Source organism: Bos taurus, chromosome 7, assembly GCF_002263795.3.
Source record: "Bos taurus isolate L1 Dominette 01449 registration number 42190680 breed Hereford chromosome 7, ARS-UCD2.0, whole genome shotgun sequence".
In the NCBI taxonomy this organism is placed as follows: domain Eukaryota; kingdom Metazoa; phylum Chordata; class Mammalia; order Artiodactyla; family Bovidae; genus Bos; species Bos taurus.
The window spans coordinates 68223303-68239824 of NC_037334.1; positions in this window are offsets into that span (position 1 = coordinate 68223303).

Below are 16522 nucleotides of genomic sequence, written 5' to 3' on the forward strand. Positions count from 1 at the left end.
AAGAAGTCAGACATAAAAGACAATATCATATGATTTAACTTATATATAGGCTCAAACAACAAATGAACAAACAAAACAGACCCATAGGCACAGAGCAAAAACTGGTGGTTGTTAGAGGGGAAGTTGGGGGAGGATGAGTGAAATTGGTGAGGATGAATAAAAAGTACCGACTTTATGTTACAAAATAAATAAGTCTGGGGTGGTGTAAAGTATAGCATAGGAAATATAGTCAATAATATTGTCAAAACTTTGTATATTGACAAATAGTAACTGGTCTTACATAAATAGCAGTGGCAATTTTGTAACATATAAAATATACTAATGTAGTATACACTATGTCCTATTGTTGTTCAGTCGCCAAGTCATGTCCACCTCTTTGCAATCCCTTGGACTGCAGCACTCCAGGCTTCCCTGTCCTTCACTATCTTCCAAACTCCTGTCCATTGAGTCGATGATCCTATCCAACCATCTCATCCTCTGTTACCCCTTCTCCTACTGCCCTCAATCTTTAGATGAGTCAGAGTCTTTTCCAGAGAGACAGTTCTTCAAATCAGGTGGCCAAAGTACTGGATCTTCAGGTTCAGTACCAGACCTTTCAGTGAATATTCAGGGTTGATTTCCTTTAGGATTGACTGGTTTGATCTCCAGCACCACATATTAAAGCAAAAATTCTTCAGAGCTTAGCTTTCTTTATGGTCCAACTCTCATATCCATACATGACTACTGGAAAATCCATATCTTTGATCACGTGAACCTTTGTCAGTAAAGTGCTGTCTCTGCTTTTTTATATGCTGTCTAGGTTTGTCATAGCTGTTCTTCCAAGGAGCAAGCATTTTTAAATTTCAAGGCTGCAGTCACCATCTGCCATGATTCTGGAGCCCAAGAAAATAAAACCTGCCACTGTTTCCACTTTTTCCCCATCTATTTGCCTTGAAGTGATGGGACCAGATGCCCTGATCTTACTTTTCTGATTGTTGAGTTATAAGTCGGCTTTTTCAATCTCCTCTTTCACTTTCATCAAGAGGCTCTTTCCATTCAGTTCAGTTCAGTTTCTCAGTCATGTCTGACTCTTTGCGACCCCATGAATCACAGCACGCCAGGCCTCCCTGTCCATCACCAACTCCCGGAGTTCACTCAGACTCAAGTCCATCGAGTCAGTGATGCCATCCAGCCATCTCATCCTCCATCATCCCCTTCTCCTCCTGCCCCCAGTCCCTCCCAGCATCACAGTCTTTTCCAATGAGTCAACTCTTCGCATGAGGTGGCCAAAGTACTGGAGTTTCAGCTTCAGAATCATTCCTTCCAAAGAAATCCCAGGGCTGATCTCCTTCAGAATGGACTGGTTGGATCTCCTTGCAGTCCAAGGGAATCTCACGAGTCTTCTCTAACACCACAGTTCAAAAGCATCAATTCTTCTGTGCTAAGCCTTCTTCATAGGCCAACTCTTACATCCATACATGACCACAGGAAAAACCATAGCCTTGACTAGATGGAGCTTTGATGGCAAAGTAATGTCTCTGCTTTTGAATATGCTGTCTAGGTTGGTCATAAGTTTCCTTCCAAGGAGTAAGTGTCTTTTAATTTCATGGCTGCAGTCACCATCTGCAGTGATTTTGGAGCCCCCCAAAATAAAGTCTGACACTGTTTCCCCATCTATTCCCATGAAGTAATGGGACCAGATGCCATGATCTTAGTTTTCTGAATGTTGAGCTTTAAGCCAACTTTTTCACTCTCCACTTTCATTTTCATCAAGAGGCTTTTTATTTCCTCTTCACTTTCTGCCATAAGGGTGGTGTCATCTGCATATCTAAGATTATTGATATTTCTCCCGGCAATCTTGATTCCAGCTTGTGCTTCTTCCAGCCCAGCGTTTCTCATGATGTACTCTGCATATAAGTTAAATAAACAGGGTTACAATATACAGCCTTGACAGACTCATTTTCCTATGTGGAACCAGTCTGTTGTTCCATGTCCAGTTCTAACTGTTGCTTCCTGACCTGCATACAGATTTCTCAAGAGGCAGGTCAGGTGGTCTGGTATTCCCATCTCTTTTAGAATTTTCCACAGTTTATTGTGATCCACATAGTCAAAGGCTTTGGCGTAGTCAATAAAGCAGAAATAAATGTTTTTCTGGAAGTCTCTTGCTTTTTCTATGATCCAGCAGATACTGGCAATTTGATTTCTGGTTCCTCTGCCTTTTCTACAACCAGCTTGAACATCAGGAAGCTCACAGTTCATGTATTGCTGAAGCCTGGCTTGGAGAATTTTGAGCATTATTTTACTAGCATGTGAGATGAGTGCAATTGTGCGGTAGTTTGAGCATTCTTTGGCATTGCCTTTCTTTGAAGTTGGAATGAAAACTGACCTTTTCCAGTCCTGTGGCCACTGCTGAGTTTTCCAATTTGCTGGCATATTGAGTGCAGCACTTTCACAGCATCATCTTTCAGGATTTGAAATAGCTCAACTGGAATTCCATCACCTCCTCTAGCTTTGTTGGTAGTGATGCTTTCTAAGGCCTACTTGACTTTACATTCCAGGATGTCTGGCTCTAGGTCAGTGATCACACCATCGTGATTATCTGGGTCATGAAGCTCTTTTTTGTACAGTTCTTCTGTGTATTCTTGCCACCTCTTCTTAATATCTTCTGCTTCTGTTAGGTCCATACCATTTCTGTCCTTTATTGTGCCCATCTTTGCATGAAATATTCCCTTGGTATCTCCAATTTTCTTGAAGAGCTCTCTAGTCTTTCCCATTCTGTTATTTTCCTCTATTACTTTGCATTGATCACTGAGGAAGGCTTTCTTATCTCTTCTTGCTATTCTTTGGGACTCTGCATTCAGATGCTTGTATCTTTCCTTTTCTCCTTTGCTTTTCGCTTCTCTTCTTTTCACAGCTATTTGTAAGGCCTCCCCAGACAACCATTTTGCTTTTTTGCATTTCTTTTCCCTGGGGATGGTCTTGATCCCTGTCTCCTGTACAATGTCACGAACCTCAGTCCATAGTTCATCAGGAAGTCTGTCTATCACATCTAGTCCCTTAAATCTATTTCTCACTTCCACTGTATAATCATAAGGGATTTGATTTAGGTCATACCTGAATGGTCTAGTGGTTTTCCCTGCTTTCTTCAATTTAAGTCTGAATTTGGCAATAAGGAGTTCATGATCTGAGCCACAGTCAGTTCCTGGTCTTGTTTTGTTGACTGTATAGAGCTTCTCCATCTTTGGCTGCAAAGAATATAATCAATCTGATTTCTGTGTTGACCATCTGGTGATGTCCATGTGTAGAGTCTTCTCTTGTGTTGGTGGAAGAGGGTGTTTGCTATGACCAGTGTGTTCTCTTGGCAAAACTCCATTAGTCTTTGCCCTGCTTCATTCCATATTCCAAGGCCAAATTTGCCTGTTACTCCAGATGTTTCTTGACTTCCTACTTTTGCATTCCAGTCCCCTAGAATGAAAATGACATCTTTTTTGGGTATTAGTTCTAAAAGGTCTTTTAGGTCTTCATAGAACTGTTCAACTTCAGCTTCTTCAGCTGAAGAAGCTGAAGTTACTGGTTGGGGCATAGACTTGGATTACTGTGATATTGAATGGCTTGCCTTGGAAATGAACAGAGATATTTCTGTCATTTTTGAGATTGCATCCAAGTACTGCATTTCGGACTCTTTTATTGACCATGACGGCTACTCCATTTCATCTGAGGGATTCCAGCCCGCAGTAGTAGATATAATGGTCATCTCAATTAAATTCACCCATTCCAGTCCATTTTAGTTCACTCATTCCTAGAATGTTGACATTCACTCTTGCCATCTCTTGTTTGACCACTTCCAATTTGCCTTGATTCATGGACCTGACATTCCAGGTTCCTTTGCAATATTGCTCTTTACAGCATCAGACCTTGCTTCTATCACCAGTCACATACATAGCTGGGTACTGTTCCTGCTTTGGCTCCTTATCTCTCCACTGATCTCCAGTAGCATATTGGGCACCTACTGACCCGGGGAGTTCCTCTTTCAGTATCCTATCATTTTGCCTTTTCATACTGTTCATGGGGTTCTCAAGGCAAGAATACTGAAGTTGTTTGCCATTCCCTTCTCCAGTGGACCACATTCTGTCAGATCTCTCCACCATGACCCGCCTGTCTTGGGTTGCCCAACGGGCATGGCTTAGTTTCATTGAGTTAGACAAGGCTGTGGTCCTAGTGTAACTAGACTGACTAGTTTTCTGTGAGTATGGTTTCAGAAACCATGGTTTCTGTGAGTATGGTGTCTTCCCTCTGATGCCCTCTTGCAACACCTACCGTCTTACTTGGGTTTCTCTTACCTTGGGCATGGGGTATCTCTTCATGGCTGCTCCAGCAAAGCGCAGCCGCTGCTCCTTACCTTGGACAAAGGTATCTCCTCACCGCCGCCCTTCCTGACCTTCAACGTGGGATAGTTCCTCTAGGCCCTCCTGTGCCCGCGCAGCCACCGTTCCTTGGACGTGGCCTTGCTCCTCCCGGCCGCCGCCCCTGACCTCAGACTTGGGTAGCTCCTCTCCTCCATTCCTGTGCCGTCACAGCCTGGCACTCTCGGCTGCTGCCCCTGACCTCGGACATGGGGTAGCTCCTCTCGGCTGCGCTTAGTGCGCTGGGCACAGCCGCCCTTGCTTAGTGCATGGGTCGCAGCCGCTTAGTTCCTCTTCAATTTTTGTCATTAGAGTGGTATCATCTGCATATCTGAAGTTATTGATATTTCTCCCAGCAATCTTGATTGCAGCTTGTGTTTCATCCAGCCCAGAATTTTGCATGATGTACTCTGCATATGAGTTAAATAAGCAGGATAACAATATACAGCCTTGATGTATTCCTTTCCCAATTTGGAACCAGTCTGTAGTTCCATGTCCAGTTCTAACTGTTGCTTCCTGACCTGCATACAGATTTCTCAAGAGACAGGTCAGGTGGTCTGGTATTCCCATCTCTTGAAGAATTTTCCACAGATTGTCATGATCTACACTGTCAAAGGCTTTGGCATAATCAATAAAGCAGAAGTAGCTGTCTGCTTCTGCTTGTAGATGTTTTCATGTAAGGACCAAACGTTTCTGGTGTATCCATTTCTATGTCCTTAGTGTTTGAGTGTGAAAGTTGCTCAGTCATGTCTGACTCTTTGCGACCCCATTGACTGCCCATGGAATTCTCCAGGCCAACATACTGGAGTGGGTGGGTAGCCTTTCCCTTCTCCAGGGGATCTACCCAATGTAGGGATAGAACCCAGGTCTCCCGCATTGCAGGCGGATACTTTACCAGCTGAGCCACAAGGAAAGCCCATAGTGTAGTCATATTATATGTGTGTGTACATGGTCAGTCCTGTCCGACTCTTTATGACCCTGTGGACTGTAGACTGCCAGGCTCCTCTATCCATGGGATTTCCCAGGCAAGAATACTGGAGTCGGTAACCATTTCCTCTTCCAGGAAATCTTCCTGACCCAGGATTGAGTCGCATCATCTTCCTGCATCTCCTGCACTGACATATGTATTCTTTACCACTTGAACACCTGGGAAGCTCAGAGTCATATTAGGGACAAGTACTATTAGAGAACAGGCTTAATTTTATGGCATTAGTCATAAGTCATGGTATATTCACCATTTGTGAATGTATTCAAGCCAGGAGATAAAGTTGAAACTCTTCCACCTGCCTCTCTGATCTCCTAGCATGGCTTCCACAGGGCCCATCCAGTGGATGGATCCTGCATCTGTCACCTGCATTAGTGCAGCAGATGCCAACTCTCGTCCCACCTTCCACTCCCCCATCATTGTCTGCATAGTTTGCTCCTGTGCTGCCACCATGCTGGCCCCGATTCTGATCCTTGAACGTCGCCCATTTTTCCCAGCCTCAGGGCCCTTTCACTAACTGTTGCCTCAGCTGAGAGAGGGCCTCTCCCAGATCTTCACAGGCCGTTCCTTGTCATCCTTCAGTTCTCAGCTCACACACATACCACAATGCCATACTGTTATTCTGAGGACCACTGGTGGGGAGCAAGCATCCTGAGCACCATGCAAGGGGAAGCCAGGGGTGGGAGGCACCCCATTTCTCTCTGCCACACCTTCCTGCACACCTGTCCTCAAAGAGGGCTCCCCACCTTCTTTCAATGCATCTCTTTTGTGGCACCAAGTGCAGCCTTCAAAGACAGTGTCTGTCATTTGGGTGACTTCTTCATTGCTGGCCTATCCTGTTGGAATAAAAGCTCCATACAGACTTCTCTGTCCTGATAAGTGTTGTGTCCTCAGGCACTAAACCTGTGCCCCATGTAGAAGAGTGCTCAGTTAGTATTTACTAAGAGATGCAGTAATTTTCCACAGGTGATATTCTTAGAAACAAGCCTACTTCCAGGGGCATATCTGTATATGCGAACAGTTCGGGCCTCATCCCCTGAAACATTTTCCCTGGTTAACACAAATCATGCAGCAAGTTCCAAGCATCGTTCTCAGTTACTCTTTCCGCAGGATTGTTCCTCCTTTTAGAGAAGTGAAAGTTCTTTTCCAGCTGTTCATGGTGCTAGCTGGCCTGTTGAATGTGACTGTCATGTGGTCCCTTTCTGAGTTAGGTGGTTACCAGGCCATGAGCCCCTTACCCTGCACCCCTACCTCTTGGCTGGTTGGTCACCTCCCACATCTTTCTTGTTGTGCTCTGGCTGCGTCAGGTACCACAGGGCAGTAGCGGGTGGAGGGGACCTGACCTAAAGCAGAGGACACATGTCTCAATAGAAATTGCTTCTTTCTACCCATCCATGCCAGACAGATAGATGGGTGGCCATAAAGAATAGACCTCTCTCTGCTCATCTCTTCTTCACTGTGGTGCCAGGAGAACTGGGATTCCCAGCAAAGCACTCAAACTTCCGTCACTCCTTCACTCACTCCCTCTCTCATTTCCTTCCCTAGTATTTATTTACCGAGAGCCTACCATGTCAGGTACTTTAATGTGTGCTGGGCTGCAGTTGTGAACAAGGCAGGCAAGAATCCCTGTCCTAGTGCAGCATGCTCTCTGGTGGAGGGGTCAGGTAGTCATCAAGATTTGGAAGTAGCTGGTGTTTACAGATCAGTGTACCAGATACTGATAAATGCTACAGGGAAAAATAAAGCCAGGAAAGAAGGGCAGGGGGAAGTTCGTGACTTATGTGGGGAGCCATGGGAAATGAGAGGTTAGGGGCTGGGGGCTAGTTAGGAGGAGGGTCTGGGTGGCATACAGGTGATCAGGGACAAAGGACACAGTAAGAGGGAGGTCTCACAGTCTCAAGGCAGCAAGTGGAAAAAGTGAATGCTGGGTGAGACTAAGGATCCTGGGCGGGGGAGAGAGGGGAACCACATGGAGTTTCTCTTAACTCTTGCTGATAGAGATATGATAGAATAGCTCCTTTAAAATACAATTTCGTGTGTATGCTTTTAATAGGCAAAACAGTTAAATGAGTCAATATTTAAAAGGGACACAAAGATATCTAATTGTAAAATTAAAAGCTTCCAACCCATACCCCCTAGGAACTCATTTATCCTCCTTGGAAGCACTTTTTATAAAGTTTCTTCTGTATCTGTTCAAGGGCAGTTCATTCACATACATGCAAACATATCCATCCATTTGTATGTACATACATGTATCTGTATGCATAGCTATACAGATCTTGACAAACGTGTATGGTGTGGATGTACATACACATGTGCATACACAGGCATGTATATATGTATACTTTTCACATGTCTGTATACTTACATATATTTTAAAGGAAGGTGAGTGATTCATGGAGCTCTCACTTGATGAAGATTCTGACAGTTGCTAAGTATGCCTGTAATTCTTACACAAATCAAAAAGGCTTTAGTAATTTGCTGCTTATTTCAAAGACACCATGATCAATGATCAATTAGATAGCACCAAAGATCTCTGTAGGGCAAACCATTCTGATAAATGCTTTGCTTTCCTTTTGCAGTAATCCCACTAAGGTGTGTTCCCTTGTGATTAAAGGCACAGGCTGTGCAGAGAAACCTGGAAGCAAATCTTAACTGGTTATGTGCATTAGTTTCCTGCCGCTGAAGCAAATTACACAAACATAGTCACACAAAGTTTTATTACCTTACAATTCTGGAAGTCAGAAGTCTTCTGGTCTTCAGCAGGCTGAAATCAAGGTATCATCAGGGCTTTGTTACCTCCAGGAATTCTTAGGAAAAATCCATTTCTTTGCCTTTTCCAGGATCTAGAGGTCACGAACATTCCTGGGCTTGAGGCCCCTTCCACCATCTTCAAAGCCAACAATGTACTATCTTCAACTCACTCTTTCTGACTTACTCTTTTAAGGTTACATCTCTTCTCTGATTCTGACCCTTCTGCCTCCCTTGTGACCGCATTTAGCCCATCCAGATAATCCAGCATGGTCTCCCCATCTCAAGATCCGTACACATCTGCAAAGTATCTTTAGCCATGTAAAGTAACATATGAACATGTTCTGGGGGATTAGGACATGGGCATCTTTTCAGAGACTGGTTCTCTCCCTCTGCCTATCATAGGTTGTCGGAAGAAAGTTACTTAACTTCTAGTTTTAGAAGTTAACTTACTTGTACTTAACTTCTTATGTACAAGCTTTTGACAAAACAAGGCTATTTGGAGGATTCAAATGAGACAATGTGTATACAACTCTTGGCCTGTAACCAGGCCTGACTACCTTTTGGGTCTCTCTGGTTTATCAGCTGTTTGGTCTTAGTTAACAGCGTTCTCCTCTTCAGTGCATCATTTTCCTCTATAAAATGGGTAAAAGAATGGCAACCATGAGATTTTATTAACATGGATATCCATTTAATCTAGCATAGTTTATTAAAGGACTATCTTTTCTTTACTGCATTTCAAAGATACTTTTCTCCTTTGTTATAAGTCTAGTAACCAAAACAATGTGCGGATCTACTTAGGAATTCTCTTTACTTTCTGTGCTTTGTGTGTATATTCTTGTGCCAGTTCCATACTTCAACTACTAGTACTTCAAATAAATATCGTTACCTAGTAATATATTCTCCAACTTTATTCTTTTTATTTGAGTTTATCTTGGCATTTTGCATTTTCACATGTATTAGAATAAGTCTGTCAGTTTCTTTTTTAAAAAAGGAAACTTGCTGGTATTTTGATAGGGAGTCCATTGAATCTGTAGATAAGTTTGAGAGAAGGAGATGTCTTTACTACACTGAAGCTTCTAATGCACAAACATGGATTATTTACTTTTATTTATTTATATCTTTTAAAATTTCTCTTTGCAATATCTATAGTTCTCTGTAAGACTTTATCTGTTGCTAGTTATCCCATACATATGATTATTTTTATGTTGTTATAAATAATAATATAATTACATAATATTTCCTTTTTATCATTCTTGGGTCTTGCTTGCATGAGAAATGCAACAGAAACTTGTATATTGACCTTGTATTCAGCAGTTTTTCTAAGTTCACTTAATAATTCTATTACTTTATAGATTCTTTTGGATTTTTACATAGTTTTAGTTCCTCACTCTACATTCCATGTTGTTTGCTTCTTTTATATGCCTTATTTGATTAGTCAGGACTCCTTTACAAAGTCAAATAGGAGCAGTGATAGTGGACATATTTGTACATTTCTACACAGCAAGAGGACTTTTTCAGAATTTTATCATTAAGATATTAGACATAATACCAAATCAAGGAAGCTTCCTACTGTTTGTAGTTTGCAAAAGTGTTAAAAAATTAAGAATGAGACTTTTTTCACAGAATTAGACAAAATAATTCTAAAATTTGTATGGAAATACAAAAGGCCCCAAGTAGCCAAAGCACTCTTGAGAAAGAACAAAGCTGCAGGTATGATGCTCTTTAAATTCAAACTATCCTACAAAGCTATAGTAATCAAAACAGTATGGTAATGGCACAAAAACAGACACACATAGATCAATGGAACAAGCTAGGGAGCCCATAAATAAGTCCACACTTAATGGTCAATTTATGATAAAGGAAGCAAGAATATAAAATGAGAAAAAGTCAATGAAGCAGAAGTAGATGTTTTTCGGGAATTCCCTTGCTTTTTCTCTGCTCCACTGGATGTTGGCAATTTAATCTCTGGTTCCTTTGCGTTTTCTAAATCCAGCTTGTATATCTGGAAGGTTTTCAGTTCACCTATTGTTGAAGCCTAGCTTGAAGGATTTTGGGCATTATTTTGCTAGCATGTTAAATGAGTGCAGTTGTACTGCAGTTTGAACATTCTTTGTCATTACCTTTCTTTGGGATTGGAAGGAAAACTGATATTTTCCTGTCCTGTGGCTACTGCTGAGTTTTCCAAATTTGCTGGTATATTGAGTATGGCATAGTTGCTGGCATATTCATCATTTAGAATTTTAAGTAGCTCAGCAAGAATTCCATCAGGCTTCCCAGGTGGCACCAGTGGTTAAAAAAAAAAAATTGAGAAAACCCATCTGCCAATTCAGGAGACATAAGAGACATGGATTCAATCCCAAGGTCAGAAAGAAATCCTGGAGGAGGGAATGGCAACCCACTCCAATATTCTTGCCTGGGTAATGCCATGGACAGAGCAGCCTCATGGGCCATGGTCCATAGTGTTGCAAAGTGTCAGACACCCTGAAGCAAGTTAGCGTGCATGCACACAGAATTCCATCACCTCCACGCACTTTGTTCATAGTAATGCTTCCTAAGTCCCACTTGACTTTACACTCCAGGATGTCTGGCTCTAGGTGAGTGATCACACCATCGTGGTTATCCAGGTCATTAAGACCTTTTTTGTATAGTTCTCCTATATATTTTGCCAACTCTTCTTAATCTCTTTTGCTTTGGTTAGATCCTTGCCTTTTCTGTCATTTATTGTGCCCATCTTTGCAGGAAATGTTCCCTTGGTATCTCCAATTTTCTTGGAGAGATCTCTAGTCTTTCCCATTTTGTTGTTTTCCTCTATTTCTATGCATTGTTCACTTAAGAAAGCTTTCTTGTCTCTCCTTTCTAGTCTCTCAAACTCTGCATTCAGTTGGGTATATCTTTCCCTTTCATCTTTGCTTTTTGCTTATCTTCTTTTCTTAGCTATTTGTAAGGCCTCCTCAGACAACCATTTTGCCTTCTTTTTTTTTAATTTTTTTTTCTAATTTTATTTTATTTTTAAACTTTACATAATTGTATTAGTTTTGCCACATTTTGCCTTCTTGCATTTCTTTTTCTTGGGGATGGTTTTGGTCACCACCTCCTATACAGTGTTATAAACCTCTGTCCATAGTTCTTCAGGCACTCTATCTACCAGACCTAATACATTGAATCTATTTGTCACTTCCACTGTATAATCATAATGGATTTGATTTAGGTCATACTTGAATGGTCTAGTGGTTTTCTCTACTTTGACTTAAGCCTGAATTTTGCAATAAGAAGCTGATGATCTGAGGCACAGTCAGCCCCAGGTCTTCTTTATGCTCACTGTATAGAGTTTCTCCATCTTCAGCTACAAAGAATATAATCAATCTAATTTTGTTATTGACCATCTGGTGATGCCCATGTGTAGAGATGTCTCTTATGTTATTGAAAGAGGGGTTTGCTATGACCAGTGTGTTTTCTTGCAAAAGTCTTTTAAGTTTTTTTTGTACTTCTGTACTCTTTGTTCTCTTGGAGTAAAAAACCTCCTTTATTATGTACTTCAAGGCCAAGTTTGTCTGTTGCTCCAGATATCTCTTGATTTTCTACTTTTGCATTCCAGTTCCCTATGATGAAAAGAACATCTTTTTATCGGTGTTAGTTCCCAAAGATCTTGTAGGTCTTTGTAGAACCATTCAACTTCAGTTTCTTTGGCGTTAGTGGCTGGGGCGTAGACTTGGGTTACTGTGATATTAAATGGTTTGCCTTGGAAATGAACCAAGATCATTCTGTTGTTTTTGAGATAGCGCCCAAATGCTGCATTTAGGACTCTTTTGTTGACTATGAGGGCTCCATCCCATTTCTTCTAAAGAATTCTTGTCCACAGTAATAGATATAATGGTCATCTGAATTAAATTTGCCCATTTCCATCCATGTTAATTCACTGATTCCTAAAATGTCAGTGTTCACTCTTGCCATCTCCTGCTTAATCACATGCAATTTACCTTGATTCATGGACCTGACATTCCTAGTTCCTATGCAATATTGTTCTTTATAGCATTGGACCTTATTCACCACCAGACACATCCACAGCTGGGTGTCATTTCTGCTTTGGCCTAGCCTCTTTAGTCTTTCTGGAGCTATTTCTCTGCTCTTCCCCAGTAGCATATTGGACACGTACTGACCTGAGGGGCTCATCTTCTGGTATCACATCTTTTTGCCTTTTCATGGTTTTCTTGAGGCAACAATACTGAAGTGGTTTGCCATTCCCGTCTGCAGTGGACCACATTTTGTCAGAGTTTTCCACCATGACCCACATGTCTTGGGTTACCCTGTATGGCATGGCTCATAGCTTTATTGAGTTACACAACACTGTGATCCATGCCATCATTTTGGTTAGTTTTTTTATGATTGCAGCTTTTGTTCTGGAGGCTGTGGGATTTTGGTTCTTGCTTCTTCTGTCTGCCCTCTGATGGATGAGGATAAGAGGCTTGTGCAAGTTTCCTGATAGCAGCGACTGGCTGTGGGGAAAAACTAGGTCTTGCTCTGGTGGGAACGGCCATGCTCAGTAAATCTTTAGTCCAGTTTTCTGTTGTTGGGTGAGGCTGTGCTCCCTCTCTGTTGTTTGTTTGGCCTGAGAAGGCCTATAGCCTCTATGGTATGGCTAAAGGCAGCCTCTAGAAGGACTCATTCCAACATGTGTCTCCCAGGACTGCTGCTGCCAGTGCCCATGTTCCTGTTTCAGGCCACTGCTGACCCATGCGTTTGCATGAGACCCTCAGACACTCACAGGCGGGCCTGGTTCAGTCTTCTGCGGGCTCACTGCTCCTTTTCCCTGTATCCTGGTGCATACAAGGTTTTGTTGGTGCACTCCAAGACTCTGTTTCCCACATTCATGTGGGAATCCTGTTATCAAATCCCATTGTCCTTCAAAATCAGATTCCCTGGGGATTCCCAGTGCTTTTGCCAATCCCCAGGTTGGGAAGTCAAAAATAAATTTATGAATGGGTATTGAATTTTATCAAAAGTGCTTGCTTATCTATTGAGTTGATATTTTTTCTGGTAATGTGGCAATCACGATGATTGATTTTCAAATGTTAAAGTGAAAGGAAAGTAAAGGAAAGTGAAGTCGCTCAGTCGTGTCCTACTCTTTGCGACTCTTTCAAATGTTAAGCTGAGTTTTATTTCTAGAATAAATCTGACTTAATCATGATGTAATATCTTCTATATATTTATTGGTGTATTTATTTTGCTCAATTTTAAATTTCTTTGCCTAAGATCTTAAACATGAGGGACACTGCCCTAATGTTTGGCTTTCTAGTAATGTCCTTGTCAAGTTTTGGCATCAAGATATGCTAATTTGATAAAACCAATTTAAAAGTAGTCATTTTCCATATTTTGGTGAAATTTGTGTAATATTATGGTTATTTCTTCCTTAAATGCTTGGAAGAAAGCCATAGGCAAAGGCCACCTAGGTTTGGAGTTTTGTCATATACATTATGTTACATATTAAATAGCTTTATTAGATAGATGAATATTTATACTTTTAAAATGTAACTTTTGAAAAAATTTCCCATTTCAACTAAACTTTCAAATACATTCACATAAAGTTGTTCATGATTTCCTATTATCTCTTTTGAAATTGAGTATAGTTTAAATAACGTAAAATGTGCAAGTCTTAAGTATATAGCTCACTAAGTTTTTAATCTATGATTATACATGTATAAAAATCACCACATAAAGATCTAACACTTCAGAAAGTTCCCTCATAAAACTTTCCAGTTGATACTCACACCTGCCCCCAAGGTAACCCCTATTCTGATATACAAAGCAAAATCATAGTTTATCTGTTCTTGGATTTTATATAAACAGAATATATTTATATATTAACATATAAACAGTATATATATTTGTGTTTGACTTCTTTTTCTGACTATATTGTTTTTGAGATTCATCTGGTGTTATATTCATCAGTAGTGTATTCTTATTTTCACTGCCATATGATATTCCATTATATAAATATAGTACAAATTTTAAATCCATTTTTCTATTAGTGGACAGATAGCTTCTTATTTTAAGTTATTACAAAGTTTCTATCAATCTTCTTGTACAAATATTTTTGTAGATATATGACATTTCTTTTTACAATATATGTAGCCATGGAATTGAGGGCCATAGGGTAGGTATAAATTTAACATTATGAGAAACTAATAGGCAGTTGTTAAGAATGGTTGAGCCACTGTATATTCCACCAGTAATATATAATGTTCACAATTTCTCCACACACGCTCCAGTGCTTGGTTTTGTCAATGTGTTAAATTTTAGCATTAATAATGGATGCAATAGTATCCCTTAATCTGAATTTCCCTGTTGAGAATACTGTTCAGAATTTTTTCATGTGTTTATTGGCCTTTTGACTATCTTCTTGGGACAGTACCTTTTCAAGCCATTTGAAATAGTAAATGTGATGGGAGGAAAGCTCATTTTTTTCTAGAATATTTGTCTGGCTGATTTATAAGATATTAGTTTAGATGTACAATGTAATTCAGTATTTTATAGATTATAGTTTGTTTACAGTTATTACAAAATAATGGCTATATTTGCCTTTGCTGCACAGTATATCCTTGTTGCTTATCTATTTTATATATAGTTTGTGTCATTTTTTAAACATTGAGCATTTTCTTACTGATTTATAGTTTTCACATTATACATGAGTCTCTTGTCATATTTATGTGTGTGTGTGTGTATATATATATATATATCTATATATAATATTTTCCCCTGATCTGTGGCTTTTCTTTCCACTTTGTTAAAGGTGTCTTTTAATGAGCTCAAGATTTTAGTTTTGATTGTCAATTATATCTTTTTAAAAAATAATTTGTGTTCTCTGTGTCTTGTTTAAGAACTTCTGTCTGCCTCAGTAAAATGAAGACATGCACAAAAGTTTTATTTTAGAATTTTATAGTTTTCAACTTTAAATTCACAATCTACTTTAAATTAACTTTTATGTGTAGATTAGTATAGTTCTTTTTTTTTTTCTCAGTTGTTCCAACATCATTTATTGAATAGGCCTTCCTTTCTCTATAATTTTGGCAAAATAAAGCAACCATATGTGTGCAGATCTACCTTCTACTCTAGACTGTTTCATTAATCTATTTGTCTATTCTTGTTCCAAATATCCCCAGAATAGCTAAAATATTATAGAATGTCTTGAAATTTAGTAGTGTAACTTTTTATTTTTCTCAAGAGTTTCTTAACTAGGCTGTGCTTAGTCGCTCAGTCATGTTCGACTCTTTGTGACCCCATGACTGTAGCCCACCAGGCTCCTCTGTCCATGGGGATTCTTCAGGCAAGAATACTGGAGTGGGTGGGCATACCCTCCTCCAGGGGATCTTCCCAACCCAGGGATCAAACCCAGCTCTCCGAAATTACAGATGGATTCTTTACTGTCTGAGCCACCAGGGAAACCCATAGCTAGGCTAGATCTTTATATTTTAAACAAATTTAGTATCTATTTGTCAATATCTGCAAAAAAAAAAAAAAAGCCTTTTGGGATTTTGGTTACTGATTGCATTGACTTTATATATTAATTTTGGGGGTAAGGTAATTGATATCTTAATAATTTATCTCCCAATTTATGAATATGGAATCTATCTCTATTTAATAGATTCTTAAAGGTTAAACTAACCTTGTGTTTCTGAGCTAAAACTCCCTTGGTCAGTATATATAATCCATTTTCATGTATTGCTCTATTCTATTTGCTGATGTATTCTTTTAGGGATTTTATATCTTTTCATTTCTTTTCTTATAAAAAATTTTGTTGGATATTGGTATCTGGATAATGCGGGCCTCATACAATGAGTTGGAAATTGTTTTTTGATCTCTCATCTCTGAATAACTTTGTGTCAGCCCCTATGGACAGAGCAGCCTGGTGGGCTGTGGTCCATGGAATCACAAAAAAGTAGGACACGACTGAAGCGACTTAGCACAGAGGCACAAGACTAGTATTATTCATGTATATGGGAGTGTTTGTAGAAATACTACTAAAGCCATCAAGTCAGGAATTTACTTTGTGGAATGATAACTAATACAGAAATACTTCGTTTTTCTTTATTTTCTGATGTCAGTTTTGGTAAGGTGTTTTCAAGCACTTTGTTCATTTCATATAGCTGGACAAATTTGTTGGCATAATGTTGTTTATAACATTCTCTTGTTATCTTTCAATACATGTAGTGGTGTTATTTTTTTTACTCCTGACAGTCATAGTTTGTATTTTATTTTTTTCTTAATGAGTCTTACAAGGAAGTTCAGTTTTAATGATCTCTTCAAAGAACTCATTTTTTTTCCTGCTTTTTTGATTGTCTCTTTTCTGTTTCATTGATTTCTGCTCTTTCTTTCCACACTGCCCGCCTGCCCCAATTTTATTATT